At 47.6% G+C, this 18,385-nt stretch overlaps 1 protein-coding gene and 1 long non-coding RNA gene across 14 annotated transcripts in view; one reads left to right on the top strand and one right to left on the bottom strand.

The window, feature by feature from the left end:
- The window catches only part of LOC108003706 (SH3 and multiple ankyrin repeat domains protein 3), a 94,875-nt gene that overhangs the window by 5,241 nt on the left and 71,249 nt on the right, over positions 1-18,385 (top strand). The window lies entirely within an intron of this gene.
- Positions 2,217-15,307, bottom strand: LOC133665696 (uncharacterized). Its single transcript, XR_009828884.1, has 2 exons — positions 14,688-15,307; positions 2,217-14,601 (listed from the first exon to the last, which is right to left on the bottom strand). It is a non-coding gene; the product is annotated as an uncharacterized LOC133665696 (long non-coding RNA).

Here is an 18,385-nt window from a genome sequence, read left to right as displayed (position 1 = left end):
AGACAAATCGGCGCGCATTTCCTCTCTCCTCTCTCTCTTTCCCTCCCCCCCTCTCTCTCGGCTCGGCTCGGCTCGGCTCGGCACGTCGCAACGTCGTGGCCCTTCCCCCCGACATCCCCGTCCTCGGCCCAAAATCAATATAGGCGCCGCTACCGGCGGCGACGCCGCCGACGTCGTTTCCACCCAGGATTTTCCCGACCCTCTGTCCGCCTCCATCTTTTGTTTCCTTCGGACCTCGTGCCGCGTGTTTCTTTATCTCCATCTTTATCTTATCCCCCCCCTCCAAGACAATTCATCCACTCGTTGACTCGTCGATTCGGATTTGTCGAATTGAAATATAATATAACTAATCGTTTTTAACTTAATCGTTCCGTTGCGTTCCGTTCGGGAATCTAAGCCTCCTTTGCATGGCCGCGAAACACGTACACCCGTCAATGTTTCAAGAGAGACGAGAATGCCGTTAGAATGCTGTATTGTTATTTATTATCGTGACCACGCTGGTTTTTTAACTAGACCGGCAGTCATATGTGTATATATGATCATCAAAAATTCATGGGATAGAAGGTCGATCGATCGTCGAACGAAGTTTGAGAAATAACGGGAGAGGAGGATAAGCGGATATTTTTTTTTTCGGATCGATCGGGTTTCGGTATCACTCGGACAAACGGTCGGCTTAAATCGATCTCGAAGCCCCGCTCGTACGCGAAAGAGCGGAAAGTCGATAGTCGGTGAACCCCGTAGCACGGAAGCCTATTGCATTCAATAGACGATCCTCCTTGCCGCCAGATGCTATCTCTCTATATTCACCGATGTTCGTCCAGTGAAAGCATCTTGTCGCGCCCGATTCGACGCATAATTGCCATTGTTGGCCGTCTTTCGTTCGCCGTAGCATTTATCCTATCCCGTTCCTTTTTTCCCAGTCGCTTCGCCGTCCGATATATCCCTCCTCTCCCCCCTCACCGCTTTACGGCTTCCGTCGCGCCTTCCCGTTTCTCTTTATCGTCTTCTCTTCTCTATTCTTTGTGTGTTTTGTTTCACGCTTCACTTCGCGTCGATGTATCTCTCGCGACGCGAAATTCGGTCGGTACGGTAATGTCGGCGGTGTCGGTAATGTCAACGCACGCTTCTCGCTTTCTGTCGTAAATTCTTAGTCGCTGCGCGAGACGCAAGGAACAAGGAGAGAACTCGAGCGACGGAGACGAAAAGTTGGCCTCGGTCGCCTCGTTTATCGATCGCACGGTTTTCCCAGCTGACGCCAATTGGCCAAATCGCGCTGCTCCCCTCTCCCCTGCGATATCGATGCTGGAATATCGGGGTCGTTGCACGATTTTCCAGGATAATTTATTATACGGCCGCTGCGTTTCGCTGTCGCGACAGGGCTGGCGTAAACAACCTTGCTTCTCCCCTTTTTCTTCCCATATTCCCTAACGAAAAACGTAGGGTGGAAAAGCAAGAAAAATAGATCGATACTGCAAGGATACTTTTTCTTCTTCTATCTCTCTCTCTCTCGCAATCGTTCGAGTATATAATCTTCTCTTTCTCCGATCTTTCGATTCTCATTGTTTCCATTGTTTTTTCTCTCGACAGCTCTCGATACGAAATTTTCCCCGCAACTTTTCTCCCGCTCGTGTAAAAAAAAAAACTAAATTTTTCTCCCCTCTTCCGGTACTTTCCCGTTCGTTCACTCTCGCCGAGTTATTTTTTTTTTTTTTTTCCAACTCTCGAGCTCTTTGACGCCCCCGCCGAGTTTTTCCTTCCACCCTATATACCACGAATCCCTCTTCACGGGTGCTCGATGACGCGTACGATGCACACGATCCCAGTCCTAGTCAACCTTTGCGTCCGAGCATTTTTATAGCAAGCGTTTTCAACCCTCCTCTCTGTAAACCAACCAACCAACCGCTGTTCCACCCCTAGCTGCTAAATAGCAGCAGCTTTGATCGAGGGATCTGGTCGAAATTCGCCGTTATACACGAAATATTAACACACTTCCCTCTCTCTCTCCCCAAAAAAAAAAAAAAACAGAGAGAGAAATATCGCGAAATGGGTGAAGAGGAGGCTCGACCCTAATTCTTCTTCTTCTTCTTCTTCCTCGGTTGTTCGAACGAACAAAGCGAAATATTATTTATATTACCTCCCTCTCATAAGATTCGTAATCTCGCATAGGAAATGAATATAGGAGAAAGTTGGTTAACTCGTCTATTTTTCTTCTCCCCCTCCCCTGTCGAATAATCGTTCCTTTTCGCGGCGGTCAAAGTTAGCAAAGAGACTGGAAATGACGGGCCGCGACACCGGTCAATCGTGTCCCGCGGAAGGCCGTCAATTTCTCGGCTCGCGAGGGGGAAGTGGCACGCACGCACATGAACGACGCGGCAACACCGCCCCTCTGATCCCTCTAATGCTCGAAGTTTCGGTCGATCAAGATTCCTCTCTCTCCTCGTCGCTGAATCGTCAGCCAAACGGATCAAATCGCCACCTGATATTCATTTTCGATCGATCAACTCGGGAAATATGGAGGGGATCGGTGTGTGTACGAGGCACGACACCCAGTATACGACGGTGTGTCTTATAAGTGGGAGGGGGGAGGGCGACTGGCGTAACGAGTTGTCGGTAAGGTAGGATAAAAACGTAAGACCGATACGGAAGCGTTGCATCGAGAATTACGTCGATACGGCGATGTCAATGCACCCGGCCGGCCACGTACGTAGAAAAAGCCGTCGTCCACCGGTCCAAGCTGTTGCCGTTTCGGATGCTGCGGTGGCCTCCCCCTCCCCCACTGCCTTTTGCACGGGACAAAAACCCCGCGCGCGGGACAATAACCCTGAATAAATCACTGCCCCTTCGATCCCCGACTCCTGCCTTCCCTCTTCTTCCACCTAATCTTGCTCGGCTGTTACATCTCCATTCTGCAATTAATCCCTTCTGTGTACTTTTTCTCCTTCCTCTTCTCTCTGCCGGAGAACAATTAAACGTGCGAATGCAAATTCGACACGAGGAAGGGCTCTCCCCAAGTTACTCCAACTCGACGATAAATCTTCCATGCTCCGGCTAACGCACCGCCGCTCCTCCTCCAACTCCGCGTGGGCGTGCAACTTTCGGCAGCAGCCGAGCGCCAATTCCTCCAACTCGCTCCCTCGCCCCCCGAAAACTTCGATCGCGGCCACGTTCGAGTCGAGGGATAGCTTGGATCGCGGTGGAGGGGGGAATAGGCGACTCGTTGGAATATCGGCATACCGCATTCCGCGGCCCAGTTTTCCCTCCTCGGAACGAGGCCCGTTCAACTGGCAGAACTGTCGCAGAAGAACACGGAAGAATTGCCCTCGAGAGAATTTTCGATGCGGATCATTTCGACCGATCGATTCTTCTCTCGCGGGCGAGAAAAGGATTATTCGTTGCACGGAGGAATCGTTCTTTCTTTCTTTAAAGCACGTTGCGATTCGAGAGGGAGGGAGATTTCGACGCGGTTGACAGTGATCGAAAGAGAGAGAGAGAGAGAAAGAGGATATTCTTTCTTTGGATTTCGGTTGGTTAATTAGAATATTTTCGGTCTCTATCCGCGTCCGCAAATCCGTCCTCTCCGCGAGCAACCCTCGGCCTCGCGTAGGTGGGACCGGTTTCGTTCACGCGTGCGACACACGCCTCGGTGTATGTAGGACTCGGTGTACGTACGAGAGCGGAACTAGTTCGTTCTAGGCGAAACCGTCGGGGCGATCGGTGGAAAGGAGAAAGATGCCTGCCTTCTCCTCCCCTTTCCCTCTCGTGGCCGCTCGTCGAGCGCATTTGCCTTTCACGGCTCGCGCTCCAACTTCCATTGAAACTGCGCGAGCCTTCGTTCGCTTTGTTGCTGCTGTTGTTGTCGTCGTCGCTGCTATCGTCGTTCTCTTCTTTTCCTTTTCTCCTCCCTTCTTCTTCTCCCCCCACCCTTTCGTTTTTCCCTCAGAGACACGCTCTGGAAATGAATCCTTCACGGTACGTACCCTCGCACTTTCACGACCGACAAAAATTCATCTCTAATCGAAACGTAAATATCAGCGTTCTACAACTCGATTCGAGAAAGTATCCCGTTTTTATTAAATCTCTTTTTTCTTGTTTCGATGACTTTAGAGAGAGAGAGAGAGAGAGAGAGAAGTGGGTTTAGGAGGGGTCCATCCTCCCTACCGAGCGAAACGCGGTCCCGTGGGCGGATTATGTTAATTAAACGTAACGCGAGGAGCCGTGGGAAATTAATCGCGCCTCTTGGCCGCCTCGATGGCTCGTTAATAGTGGCGCCACCTTCGCCACCTTTCCCCCACTCCTCTTTTTTCTTCCTCCTTGCTCCGCGCTCTATTCTCTCCCCTCCTCTTTCTCTCCGCTCAACGCAAGACGCGGTTCTCTTTCGATTTCGAGAACGCCGAGGCATCGCCCTCTTCGCCTTCCTTAATTGTCGTCCAACGCTTGCGAAGCAAAAGTTGGAAACTTTAACGAGGGGAAGAAAAGGCCAGCTGCTGCTGCTCTTTGGAAATATTCTTTCTTCCCCGCCGGCCATTGTATCGTATTATACGTGAAAAGGGACCACGCACGCGGACCATCCAACAGTCCGTGGTCCTCATCGATCCTGCCTGCCTCCCCCCTCCCCCATTCTACTGTCACTCGCTCGGATGCTTGCGAACGACCAAAACCAACCTCTCTCCCCTCCCCTCCTCCCTCCTCTCGCCGCACAGTTTCGGAAGAGTTTCGGTGCATTTCCCTCCTCAACTTTCGTCCGCTCGTTAACCTAAAATTTTCTCCTCTAAACTCGCTTTCCTTAACACTGTTCTTCTCTCATCTCCATCTCTCCCCGTCGAGATTTGCTCGCATTCTCGCACGCCATTCTGGTATTTTCTTTCCTTCGTGGATCTCCTCCTCGTGGGAGTTGTTTGAAATTCCCACCTCGATATGGGCAAAAAGGGAAGAGGGAGAGAGAGAGGAAGGCGGGATACCGCTAAGCGTCGTCCATCGAGCCAAAAACCCGTCAACTTCCTCCACGGTTATTACCGGTGGAACGGCTGGAATAAATTGACGTTTTTTCGTCCGGTGACAACGTTGCTGGAGGAAGGAACGCGGATATACGCACAGAGTCGGTAAACGCCTCGCTGATTTATGGGGGCGAGCACGCTGCCAAATTGGCAGCTCCACCTTTCCTTCGAGTCCTTCCGATAATTTCCAGATCCTCCTCCTCGTCATCGCGATTTCTGTATCGAGACAAGGATCCGCCTCTTTATTTTCCTTTCTTCCGCGCTCGAAAAAATTCACCAGCGTAAACAGCTTTCGACCCTTTTTGTTTTCGACGAGAGAGAATAACCGGTGGGAATCGGCAGAGACGCTACGTGGCAGGTTTCGTGCGGACGATGACGCAACGCGGAGTTACAGCTTCCGCGACAATGTACCCTATGGATTCGCTTAACAGCGCCGGAAGCTGTAATAATTCCGATGATGATGCGCGCTCCCTCGTTCATCGAGCCGCGCTGCGCTCAATTGTAAAACGTAAACGAGATCGCACGAAACACGAGCGACGAGCCAAAACTTTCCACCGAGCGTGAATACGGGTGAGTAAAATTGCGATGCACGTACGTTTTCTCCGACAACAAATTCCGAGGATTAATCGCCGGTTTGCTATTTCACTTTTTCCAATTCGCACGGAAAAATCGATAATGAAAATGGAGGAAAAGATGCGGAGCGAGTCGGATTAGAAAATTTGTTCCTATTTTTATTTTGTTTTATTACACGCGTGCGACAAATGCAACGAAACGTCGCGAATCTCCAAGCTTAGGGATAAGAGTCGATGAGAGTAGGATTTTCACGAAAGGTATAAATTATCGCGTCGTTCCATGTATCTGGAGGAAGCGATTAGTGGTTTACGTTGTACGTTCAAGCACGGAGCGTTTCGGTTCGCTTCGTTTCAAAGCTAAAGCGGCAACGTTCCTTCGATATAATGTACATAGAGTGTCGTTATTCGCACGTTGTTAATAATTATTCCGAAATTCCGATCGAAAATAATATTTTTAAATCCAATGTAAATAATTTAAATCGATACGCTCGCGTATTTCTTTAATACGCTCGATCGATATCCAAAGTCTCTTCTCGAACATGTTCCGATCGGACGTGAAACCGCAGCGCTTCGCTATAAAACGCTCGCGTTCTATAATCTTGGAGAATATTTTGTTCGAAACGAACCGGAACTCTGATGAGCCCTTCGAAGGAGACACCTCCGCGAGTAACAAGCAGCTCGATCCTATTTAACGCGTTTTATTCCGTCCATTGAGCCGCTCCAGAATTTAATCCCCATCTCTCTTCCTACTGCTGGTTCGACCGAGCGCTGTACGCCAGTGAAACGCCATGCCACCACGTCCATTCACCACTTATAACCAGAGCGAAACGCACCGCGTAGATGCGACAAATGCGTGCACGCATCCGTCCATCCATTCCGTCCATTATGTTATCAGACGATGCAATTGCCAATTGGCCGTATCGTCGTTGAACTTTCTCGACGCGATTGCCTTTGAACGAAGCGTAGAAACGTAGTTCGATCCTTCTTCGTGCAAAGTATTTAAAATCGCAAACGTTTCCTCCACTCCTCCACTTTCGCGTAAATTATTGAATAAATTATCGAGGTGTCGTTTCGAGAACGACAGGAAATTGGAAAACTAGTTTCGAGATAAACGTGAAATCTACGACGCGATGGAAGCGGAAAATGTTCCTGCGAGTTTGAGCTCTCTCTTTCTCTGTTTGATGGTAATGGCGAGTGTCGACGGGTGGCTCGATCCGAGAAGAGGAAAACGCGAAACAAACAATAACATCTATTATGGAGCACGAATAATATATTTAAAGTGAGACGCATCGAGAGCATCGAGGAAACGAGCGAGGGATCGAAAGTTGATTCCACGAGAATTTTCTTTTGCTTTTTTCTTCCCTATTATTATATTTCTATCCTGCTAAAGAGTTTAATTCGAAGCTAATGGTATAAATCTTTGGAATTAATTTGCACGCCTTCAATGGGCGATCCTCTATTCGTCGTTGTCTCGGCCAATTACGGACGAGGAACGAACCACGGATTCTTGAAAGTCATAGTTGGGAAAAAAGTCCGTAGAATTTACTCGTAGATGACCGTTATCCACGCGTACGTAAGTTTGCTCTTTTTGCCGCGAGAGGGACGAAAAAGACGATTGGACGGTTAAGCGAAATGAGCATGGATACCAATAATTCCGCGTGATCGAAGGACGGAACGGTGGAACTCGAGAGTCCATGTAACCCGACACTGTGTGTATTCTCGATCGAGCCCGTAGTGCTTTTGTCTAACGCCTATGAGAGCCGTCACCGCGAGCTTTGGTCGCCGGCCAAACGATCTAAATGTAAACGCTCGTGGAAAAAGAAGAGAGCGACGAACGTTTTCGAATCTGCGATCGCGACATCTCTCCCTCGTCAAATATTTTCGCCCGGCTGGAAGGGGGAACAGAGCGAAGAGTCTCTCCTCCCATTGGAGAAGAAGGAAGCGAAGCAGGTAATAATTAACGTGGATGCACGATCGAAGCCGCGTCAAGGATCGCGAGGTAATTGCAAGGAGGTCGAGCAAGTTCACGGTAGCACGGGACGAGAAGGTTACTGTTACTTTTCCTGGTCGACATCTTCTGGCCGGAGTCCCTTGCCCCCTCGTGCGAGACTCCCTCTCTCGGCCGCCGCATGGAACGAACTCTCTCGTAGTCGAGGGAAAAGAGAGAAAGAAGAAGAAAGGAAAAGGGAGGAAAGAAGCGGCGGACGGATGATTGGCTCGTTTCTCGAGATAGCCGGTCGCTCGTAGCGTTCGGTAACAGAAGAAACAGCGGCAGCAGAAGCATCGACTCTTCTGGGCTGCACAAGTTGCGGTACTGGTCTAAAGGAATTACCGTTAGAAGAGCTGCACTCGTCTTACGTGCTTCCTAGCCTCCATGTTATACATATATATATATATATATATAGATATATAAATATATATATAATATAAACGTATATGTTTCTTTCCGTGGTCTGCGTGCATCGGCCAACCGAACCTTTCTGTGACGCGATTCGAACCATATACAAGGTGTCTGTCGCGAACTCGGTCTCGACTTCCATTTCCTCCGATCGATCCGCGCGAAATCGGATTACCCCAGAAGAAATTTCATTTACAGGATGTCGGCACGGATATCGCCGATCAAGATTAATCCGCGGGACTCGAGACGAAATAGGGTGGGCCTAAACTGGTTACTATCGTTAAGGAGCGGGCTCGAACGGTACGAAATTGGATTCGAAGCGCGGATGGATGGTAATCCGAGGAATATGGACGATGACGAGGCCGGTGGAAAAAACGTTCGTCCTCTTAGCCCGATTGTTTTTGCCGTCTGTCGAATTACACAAAGGCCGATAGAAGGGAGAAGCGTGTTTCTGGGATATTGGAAAGAACGGTCAGTAAGTTGGAAGGCATTAAGGATCGTGGCGAATGTTCCACGATGGAATGGAAGGAATGGAGCGAGGAAAATGGAGCGTTGCGTATCCGTTCAAATTGAAATTCGTTCCGTTTCGTTGCGATTTGGGTTAATTAAAGTTTTCTAATTTATCCTCGCGAGATGGCAGCACATGGAAATGGCTGCGACCGGTGAAAAATTCTAAGCGGGCCGTTGAAACGACCGCCCGTTATAACGGCCGACGACTCGCCAGCCGGATAACTTGGATGCCGTTAATTAACGCGAAAATAGATCCCTTCGCGGCGTAACGGTCGATCGATCCGCGAGAATTTAAACCGATCGATTTAACTTAAAATACCTTTGATGGTATCACGAACGAAGAATTAATTCTTCAAAGCCTTACTTCGCTTTCCGTACTTTTCGACTCGGTTGAACAATCGCGTTTCAAGGTGGAAACGAGCAAACTTCTCTATCGCGAGACGAGAAAAATACGGGTATATATATATATATATAGATATGCGCGCGACGAATGGATGGACAAACGCGAAGCCAAGGGGAATCGTGACTCGAATCGCGCGACTTTGCTGGAACGAAACCTGTTCACAAACCCGGACGAAAGAAAAGAATCGTAGAAACGTAAGATCGTAAAAGGGAAATGAACGGAAAGAGAAAACGAGAGAGAAAAAAGAAAACGGAGGATGGCCAGAGTGCGAGCAATGCTCGCGCTACGGGTTTGTCGGTTCGGCTCTTACGGTTCGAGTACGTTCGGTGTACGCAGTCTCGAGTCTTTCTCTCCTTTTGCTCCTCGCGCCCCTGACCCTCACACTTGGCCACTCGGTCATTGCGAGCCGAACAATGAACCGTTTCGATATACCTTGCCTCTTTGAAGCGCGTCAGCGCTCTCGGCTCATCTACGGCGCTCTCTCTCTCTCTCTCTATTCCGTACGTCGCTTTAATTAGTACCGAGACCTGAGCCACGAAACTACCAATTGCGACGCGTTCAGAATTTACGAAGATCTTCTTGTGTCTACGATCCATGGATGGATTTTGCTCGGATTCCTAGCTCGTCAACCAGAGGGAGTAAAAATCGTGGATAAGAATCTAGCAACGAAAAAGTTTCGAAAGAACGGCCAGCCTCGTGGAATTTTGTTTCTCGTTTGGCACAATTGCCAATTGAGTTTAAACCGAGCCAAGGCCCCTTCGATTAATAAACGCTCGATCGAGCGAACAAACCAGAAGATGTTCCGTAACCGTAATTTCGGTTACACGCTGTAGCTCGACCGCGTGTAATCATTGTATAGAGAAATTTCGTAGGATAACTTTATTCTAAAACTTTATCCTTTGCGAAGGAGACTGTTATTGCACTTTGCTTCTATACATAGAGAAAGAAAAAAAAAAATAGAAATCGATCGTAAAGAATACGTTGCATAATTTTTATCGCGAAAGACGAGAAAAATTTTCCACGTGTTCCGCTTTCCTGCTAATAATCGTTCGATTCACCGTTACTTACGCGCCGTGCTACGGTTCTTTCATCTTGCTCGAGCCACGATTGACCCCCGGACTCGGTCGTTTATCCTGATAAACTTTTAATCCCCCTCCCCCTTCCGGAAACTGGTCGATATCCTTTGCGGTCGCTTTCTCCATTAAGCGAATCGTTCACGGCGCCCGGTGGTCATTTTTTCTCGGTGGCCGTTCAACCGCGACCGACCGGCCGTAACGATGCACCACCACGGTAAATTGTGCCCGCGACGATAAGTTATCCCGGTCACGATGCGGAGAAATAATTTGCCTTCGGGACGAGGCGGTCCCCTCCGTCGAGTCAATCGAGACTTGGATCCCCCGATACGTGATTGTCGATGCTCGTCGATCCGCCATCGTTTTATTAATCGAACGAATCAACCGGCGTTGAAACGTTTCGAATCGAATTTCTCCATTCCCGGCGCGATCGTCGCACGAATTTCTTTCCCGGAGAAGCGATCGTTGAAAGACGACTCGCCAATTAACGTACACTTTTTTCTGCCTCGCAAAGAAGGAAGAGCGGAGGGAGGGGGGAGCGAGACCGCAAGCCCCAACGATTCCGGCCGAGAAGGTAGAGCGCTTCCCAGCAGGGCTGCGAGGGAGGAGTGGAAACGTTGCGCGCGCAGGCGCGTGTATCTCGTTTGTAATTAGCGCTGAACCGCGTACGCATCGTGCTAATTCCTACCTCGAGCGCTTACTACTTAGCTGCGTGCTACGCGATACGCGCGCTGTATGGAAAATTTACACTGTTACAAACGAGTTTTCACTCGACACCCCTCGGTGTTTCCTCACCCAAGCTCCCCCCAAATTAACCTCAACGTTACGCGCCGCGTCTAGTCGCTAACTGTACTGTATCGATTCGCCCGATCGTCTCCGGTTCACTTGGAAAGATCTACGACGCGCGAATACCTCGTAATAACGTCTCCAGCACGGAGAGCAACGCGCTCGGTTAATTAATGGACCGCAATACGCTTTTGCGTACACGAGGATACGTTTACGCACCGCGATGCAATTAAACCGAGAGGGCGACACTCTCGGTTCTCACGCGGTCTCTCTTTCTGCGTATCGAAGGGAGTCCGCCGCGCAGGGATAAGAAAAATTTTGTTTTGCATTTTTTCGTGTTATACGCGACCGGTGAGGAGGGAAACATTCGAGTCTAAATATATCGAAAATTGCGTATTTATATCTCGTGTCTTTATCAGATGAGACACACCGATAAGATATCAAAGATCTCGATGCAATATTTTCGAAGCGATGATCATCGAGTTAAAATAAAACATGGATCGATTTGATTTTTCGTCGGGTATTTTCCTTTCTTTTTAAAAGTCTAAAAAAGTTTTAAAAATTAAAAGTCTCCACGAAACTCGGCAAGTTTCATCTCGATCGGAGTCAAAAGTGGACGCAACAAAAGTTCCCCCCTTGATCGAGGGGAAATTTGTTTTTCGAGTGTTTAATCGATGGTTGAAGAGGGGGAGGGGGTAAATTTGCCGGTAAATATTTACCGTGAATCGATCCCCTCGAATGGCGCCAACTCTCGATCGTCGAAAGGAGATATTTTTTTTCCCACCTACAGAAAAGTGGTCGGATAGTTTTAAACGCATCGGATCGCGTTCGCAGGCAGGTTATGCGCGCGCATCCCTTCCCTTTCATCCTGTTTTCGCTCGGTCTATCGCCGGATAAATAAACGCGAGCCAATAAACGCGCGGCGTTGCTTGAAATTTGATCGCCAACGTATTTCTTTTCATTCGATCACCTGCCCTCTGTTTCCTCGTTATTTCGGCACTGGAGAAGGAGAGAGAAAGAGAGAGAGAAGAAGATCGGTAAGGTAGAATTCCGTCGAAAATTCTACACGATATTTTTCTTGGTTTCCAAGGATAAACGAGCGGTCGAGCAAGGGAAGCGAAATATCGGATTGTCGGATTTCTTCTACCGTTTCTCTTTCTCTCTCTTTGTTTCTCTTCCACGGGTTTCGAGGCTGGGGACTTCTGCGCAGATAAGATGAGCTCACCGCGTCCTCTTATCGCAACGTTGCTGACGGTGCTTGAGAACGGTGCTCCGGCGACGAATGCAACCACCACTTTGACGCCAACGATTTGAAATCGAACACGATCCCGAGAAGCGGTTCAACGTAAGCAAAAATTGTTCGCTTCGCGCGCTTGCCGAAGCTTCAGTTCTTCCGTTCGCTTCGAACCGAGCGGTCGAATCCGATTATTCGCCTCGCCCTTCTTTCTTCTCCCGCAATTTGGCCAATTGGATCGGTTTCTCAACGATTTCTCAACGATTCCGCACCATTGTGACGGTAACGGTTTAAGATCCAAGACGATCCGCCTCTTCCAGTCGTGATCGAGGAACGGCAGAATCGACAACTGGGCAACGGACGCTAATAAACAGAGACGTCATATATAAGTATCACACGCGATATCTTCCGACGCTGCAATTAAGAAACTTCTATTTCTCCTCTTTCGATCACTTTTCACAATTTTTTTTTCTCCCTCTTCATTTTATCCGTCAAAGTCCGGTTCGTTACAATCGAACCGTTTCCCTTTCGGTTTCTACCTTCGTAACGATCCTCAACGATGAATCGTCGACTCGCACCTTTAACCAACTGTAATCGCCTTATTTATCGCACCACTCGATACGTTTGCGTCGGATGTTGATTTTGCGCGAGGGGTCGTGTTTCGTATCGCGGTTCACCGAGTCCCGTATATCGCGAGAGGAGAGTATCGCGTTGAAAAGGCCGCACAATTGCGCTCGCTTCTCGTTCGCGGAAGTCTTCTTACTCACTCTTCCGCGTAAAAGGCCCGGCGCACCTGCGCCTAATGACGAATATTTTTAGAACAGCGAACGTGTTGGGCCGGGAAACAACAGTCGTAAATTTTATCGTCTACTGCCGATTATTGTCAACGCGAGTAATTTCTCTCGAACGTGGAAAATTTGCTGAACGTGAAATTCGAAAAGCATATCTCCGATTTCTTGGAGACGTTTGCTCATTCGCACCGACTCGTAATAACAATTTGTGTATAATCTCGTATAATTCAAGTTATTCCAATATCGAATTCGGAATAAAAATACATATACGAAGAAAGTTGTATATTTCGAAAGAAAGTTGGTTCTTTTCTCATAAACAGGAAATTCCTCCGTTAATGATTTTTTTCCCTCGATCAATACACGCTATCGAACACAACAAATTCACCATCCGATACTTAACGAATTAACGATTCGAACAATAATAATAATAATAATAATATATTATAAGCTGGGTAATTTAACAAGGCGTTGTGTAAAATTTCTTTCACTTGCGTATTTCTTGCTCGGTTAGTCGCAAGTGTCGGCGATCGATCTTCCTGATCGATCGATCTCGTTCGATATCGGGGATACAGAGAATCGTCATCTTTCGCCCTCGTCCGATGTTTTTGAAAAGCGACTCTCGCCATACACCGCCATATTTAATGGCGATAACGGCTTCGCTAACGACCGATCCACGATCACGCCGATCCCGTTTCCTCGGGGCGAATACCGCGCAACGATCCTTTGCTCCTCGCTTATTTTACCTCCCCCCCTCGAATTCCACCACCATCATTTCCACTTTCCTTTCCACCCGTTTTTCCCCGATCTTCCGCGCCGATCTCGATCTCGAATCGATTTTTTCGTCGTAAACCGAATCCGAACGTGTCGCGATTTTCCATTATCGTAGTGAAATGGAAACGTGGTATTCGATTCTTCTTCTTCCTTTTTTTTTTTTCTACGATTTCAAGCGATTAAGAATTTTTGTGAGAAACTCTCTATCGAGGATGGAGGAATTGCTCTGGAAAATGGGGAGAGTTTTCGTCTTCGATTTTATTTCAACGTGAATGGAATGAAAATGGAAGAAATTGACCGAGCTTTCTTTATAATTGCTCGAGAAATTAGATAGAGAAAAAAAATATACTAAAAAAGGAGGATTTATTTGAACAAAGTAGGACGGAAGTGTATGATAAAAATACGTGGCGTATTTTTTCTTCTCTTCACGCACGATCGCGTTATGCCGCGACGATAGATAGACACGGCGAACCGATGGAAAGGAGGCTTATCCAGTTCGCATTTCCAGGAAAGGAAGAAGGAAATCGGTCGAGAAAGATCATTTTTCAGGGGGAAAAAAAAAAGAAAGAAAGAAAAAGGAAAGTTGTATTCGAAATCGTATCGAATTTATTCCGTGCGTGCCGATTAAAGCTTCGAAATCACAAGTGCAAAGTACAAAGTTACAAAGTTCAAGAAAAGAGAAACGGCTGTGGTTACAACTCACCGGTTTACGATCGAAAACGGGCACGCGTTTTTTTCCACGCTGTTTTCGAGAAATCGGGTTGAAGCGAGTGTCTTTTTATTATCCGCGACGAACGGAAATAATCGTCTCGTAATTACGCGAAAATTTCGAACGCGGGATCTCCTTTCTCCTTCTCGAATTATCGGGGGAAAAAAAATCTCTCTCCTGCCCCCGTTTTTTCCCCCCGATGCAAATTCCGATCTCGAAAGCGGATCCCTGAAAAACGTCGTCACCCACTCGAAAACCAAGCCTTCTTCTCAGGCCGGATCGCATCGACCAATCCCCCTCGAACGAATCGTTTTTTCCCTTTTCTTTCTTCATCGTCTCCTCGATCAGTTCAGAAATACCCTGGAATCATTAAAAACGCGTAAGATCGTAGGCAGGATGTGTTTGTGAGACTGGAGAGAAGATCCGTAACGTAGGCGTGTACACACTCGTTCGCATACCAGGGCAAGCGCGCCGGTCGCACTTATTACCGGAGATTGTACGTTGTGCCTCTCGTTTACGTCTAACGTTCGGCCTCGCGAGGAACGCGTGCTGCTCTACTATATCTCCCCACTCCTCGTCCTCTTCCCCCTCCACGACGCTCGCGTATCGTCGACGCGGCCGCAACTCTGAATTAGCCGCGCTTTCGAGCTCGCCTCGATCCAAATAAAATAATTTCCCACTTAATTCTCTTCTATCCCCTTGTGAAGCGAAATCGCACTCGTGACACTTTTTCATATCCTCTTCGTCCTCTCTTCTCTTCTTCTTTTTCTCTTTTTCTCAAGAAGACGCTGTGTGGGACTACTTTCAGGGCGATCGCCGGAGCCAAGTTTCCCGCGAAGGGAAGAAAGAAACTGTGTTCGCTTTTCCCCATCCCCGAGCGGGCGCCGCAAGTCCCCCGCCTCGTCCACGAAGATGCTCGTTGCTTCGTCGCAGGGAACGCCACTACGTCACAGAATCACCGATATTTAAATATGGGTGGAGAGAGCGGGGAGAGCAACGATTCGTCGTCCTCCGCCCGGCGTGATGTGACGTAGTGGTTCTCTCTGGGACGATCCTTCCATCGATCCTCCCGCCGCCGTTTAGGAACGCTGTTTCTCATCTCTCCTCGGTCCAATCGACCGAATCGACCGATCCGAAGAATCGTAAGAATTGCAACCGTCTTCTCCTTTTTCCCGTCTTCTCGGGAGAAAGAGAGGCGGGCGTGGTAGTAGCAGTTAGCTCGCTCGTGGAAAGCGTCGTATAAATGATACGTGCTCCTCGTACCATTTTTCACGGATCGAGCTCGCGTGGAATTTTATTCGAGGCAAAAAATGGAAGAAGAAGAAGAAGAAGAAGAAGAAGAAAGAAGAAGAAAGACTTTCTAACTACGCTTTTTCTCCAAGACTGAATATCGAGACTGGTTTCACGCGCGTCGAGAAGAATCGCGGTATCTCTCTCGCGAGATAATCGACTCACTCCGCTCTAATTTGTAACCGGCCTGATTATCCCTCGTCTTGTTTTCTCCAACTTTTTCCGACCGGCAATCTCTGCCAAGTCGAATCTCGACACGAGCGGGCGGCGTGACCGATAGAGCGGAAGCCTCGAAAAATGACAGAGAGAGAGAGAGAGAGAGGGGAGAAGGAAACTCGTATTTTAAATAAATCTGGAATCCGGTGCGCTATTTATACATTCAGGGTATACACCTTAGCGCGCGCCGCTTGTTTATTTTCCGTGTTGCGAGCACGTAACTTGCATCACTTCCGCCGCGTCTGCTCGATACCGTAATCCGTGAACGATAATTAACACGCGCGCAGCGCCTTCCCTCGACGCGCGTGTTTACCCCCTGGCTTTGTAATTCCCGATAAATATATATATCCGCGTATCGCCCCCCTCCCCTCCAACCGAGTCGAATTCGTAACGCCGTTCCTTCGATTCAATTTGCTTTGCGCTCCAACGGTGATTCTCGGGGGCTCGGTTTGACGCGATAACTCGAGAGATGATTCGCCGGCAATTCGAACGATATTCTATCTATTCGATATTTTTCAAATAGCACACCTTTACGTGATGTGATATCATAAAGCAGAGTAGAGTAATGTATATCGAATGGTTAGATTTTTTTGTCTAAGATTAGACCAGGAATTATATTTTTTCAGTTTGCGAAAGGAGTTTGACAGTCGTGGCAATGGAAATATTATTTTCAAAACTTTCGTGAGTGGGATGTAATAATGAAATTCGAGCGAAGAGGAGTTTGATTTTTCGTTTATCGAATTACGAAATTGTTTCTGTTCGTTACGAGATTGACGATAGAGGGAAGGAAAATAAGAACAATTAGACGGCGAATGTGAGAGTATGTTATTGGGATTGTAACATTTGCTTCTCGATAATCAAACGACATTTTATCGCGATACCGTGTCGAACCGAAGACGCATCTTGGTAATTGCTTTATTGTTAAAATATCGCGGATTATAGAACTTTAATATTCGACAAATTTTCCTTCTTTATGCGTAAAGATACGTGAAATATAAAAGTTTTATACGTTAATTTGCGCGTGAAATCGTTTTAAGTCGGCTAAGAAATTCACGAAACGGGAAATCGCGTGGAGTTGGTTCGACCGAGCAAAAAAGGCCTGGAGCGCAATGAAAACAGAAGAGGGCGAAGGTAGGTCAATAACACAGGCAACGCGGCAGACAGAGAGCGTCGTTTGATTTTCGAGCCGCGCCACTTGTTCGTAGGCCAACAAAACTTTTCCGAAAGTTCTCGCTTCGAGTTCTCCTCCACTCTGGCTCGAGTAATGCATTTCGAAAACTCGCGATCGGGCAAACACTCGTTCTCGAGTTCTTCCAAGTGATTCGGATAACCGCGAAACTCGTGACGCAGAAATAACGAAAATTCTTGTTTCGAAATTCGGGGAATGGCGGAAAGAAGCGAGCTGTATCATTTTTCCCCCCCCTTCTTCGTCTTTTACGATTTAACTTTCGCTCGATATATCTATACAGTGGGTAGCACGAAAGTATTCGAACGCTTACGTTTGCAATTTTTGACGAACGAAATGTACACGTCGAAGAAACTCGTTTAAGACAATGGAGTGCGTAGTAGGAGGGAAATCGACTCGAGATTATGTCAGCAAAATTTGAAAATGATTCACCGATTTATGCGGTAGTTATAATACGCGTTTGTTATATACACGCGCTGTTAATAGATTGCAAAACTATTCGAACGCTGTTGATAGTTTTTACACATTTTAGCCAGAAATATAAACACTGGTACTAAGCGAGAGCGTTTTTACGTTCAATCTATGTCGAGCCAACGTTCCATTAACGTAAAAGTGTGCGGTGTGAAACGCGAAAGTGCGAAGGAGAAACTATTCGGCTGCATAAGGATGGGGAATCGTATAGCGAGATATGAAAAATTGTAAACAGAAGTAAGTCAAGTTCAGGTCGACCGAGAGAATTAACTGAAGGAGAGGGAAAAAAATTATTATTCGCGAATGTATATGTATATATGTATATCGTTCTCGGTTGGAAGAATTTCTGGTTTTCCTCGAGCGAGAGTAATAATATCGTGTGATACGATTGCCTGCGCGGACGGTATCGAGGCATTGATCGTTTCTTCGATTATACACCGTTTAGAAGGCGCGCTTGCGTGTAATCGATTGGAAAGTGGATCGCCACTCGAGGTGATTAACTCGAGGGAAGATAGATAAAACGAACGTGCGCGTTTTTTTCTTTTTTTTTCGTAAACAAATTTATATCGACGTATCCTCTCGAACGAGCTTCTTATCTCCGCTTCCGTGGAAATTGTAAAAGTACGGTATCGAGCGAGCCCTACGTATCCCGCATGAATAAATAAAAGTGTACCGTTCACCGTTTCCGCTTCCCATTTCCACCCCCATTATTTATTCCGCTCTTTTTTTCGAGCGATCCTCCAACTACTCCCCTCCCCCACCCCTCCCTCCATCGTTATGTAAACACGTCCACAAGCGAAAATTGCCCTCTCGTCTCGTTAAAAATTTGCACCAGCCTCGAAACTCGCATTCGAGGAGATGAGCAAAAGTTGAAGTTGAGCTGGGAAAAGGGATTGGAAAAAAAGGGAGGATTGCTCGTTGTGCGACGACGAATCGCAGCCTTTCCTTTTCGTTCGATCCCCGTAAATCGCACGCCGTTCG

This window comes from Apis cerana, linkage group LG2, assembly GCF_029169275.1.
Source record: "Apis cerana isolate GH-2021 linkage group LG2, AcerK_1.0, whole genome shotgun sequence".
Taxonomy (NCBI): domain Eukaryota; kingdom Metazoa; phylum Arthropoda; class Insecta; order Hymenoptera; family Apidae; genus Apis; species Apis cerana.
Note: the sequence above shows the minus strand (reverse complement) of the source record. Positions and strands in the feature narration are given on the sequence as shown.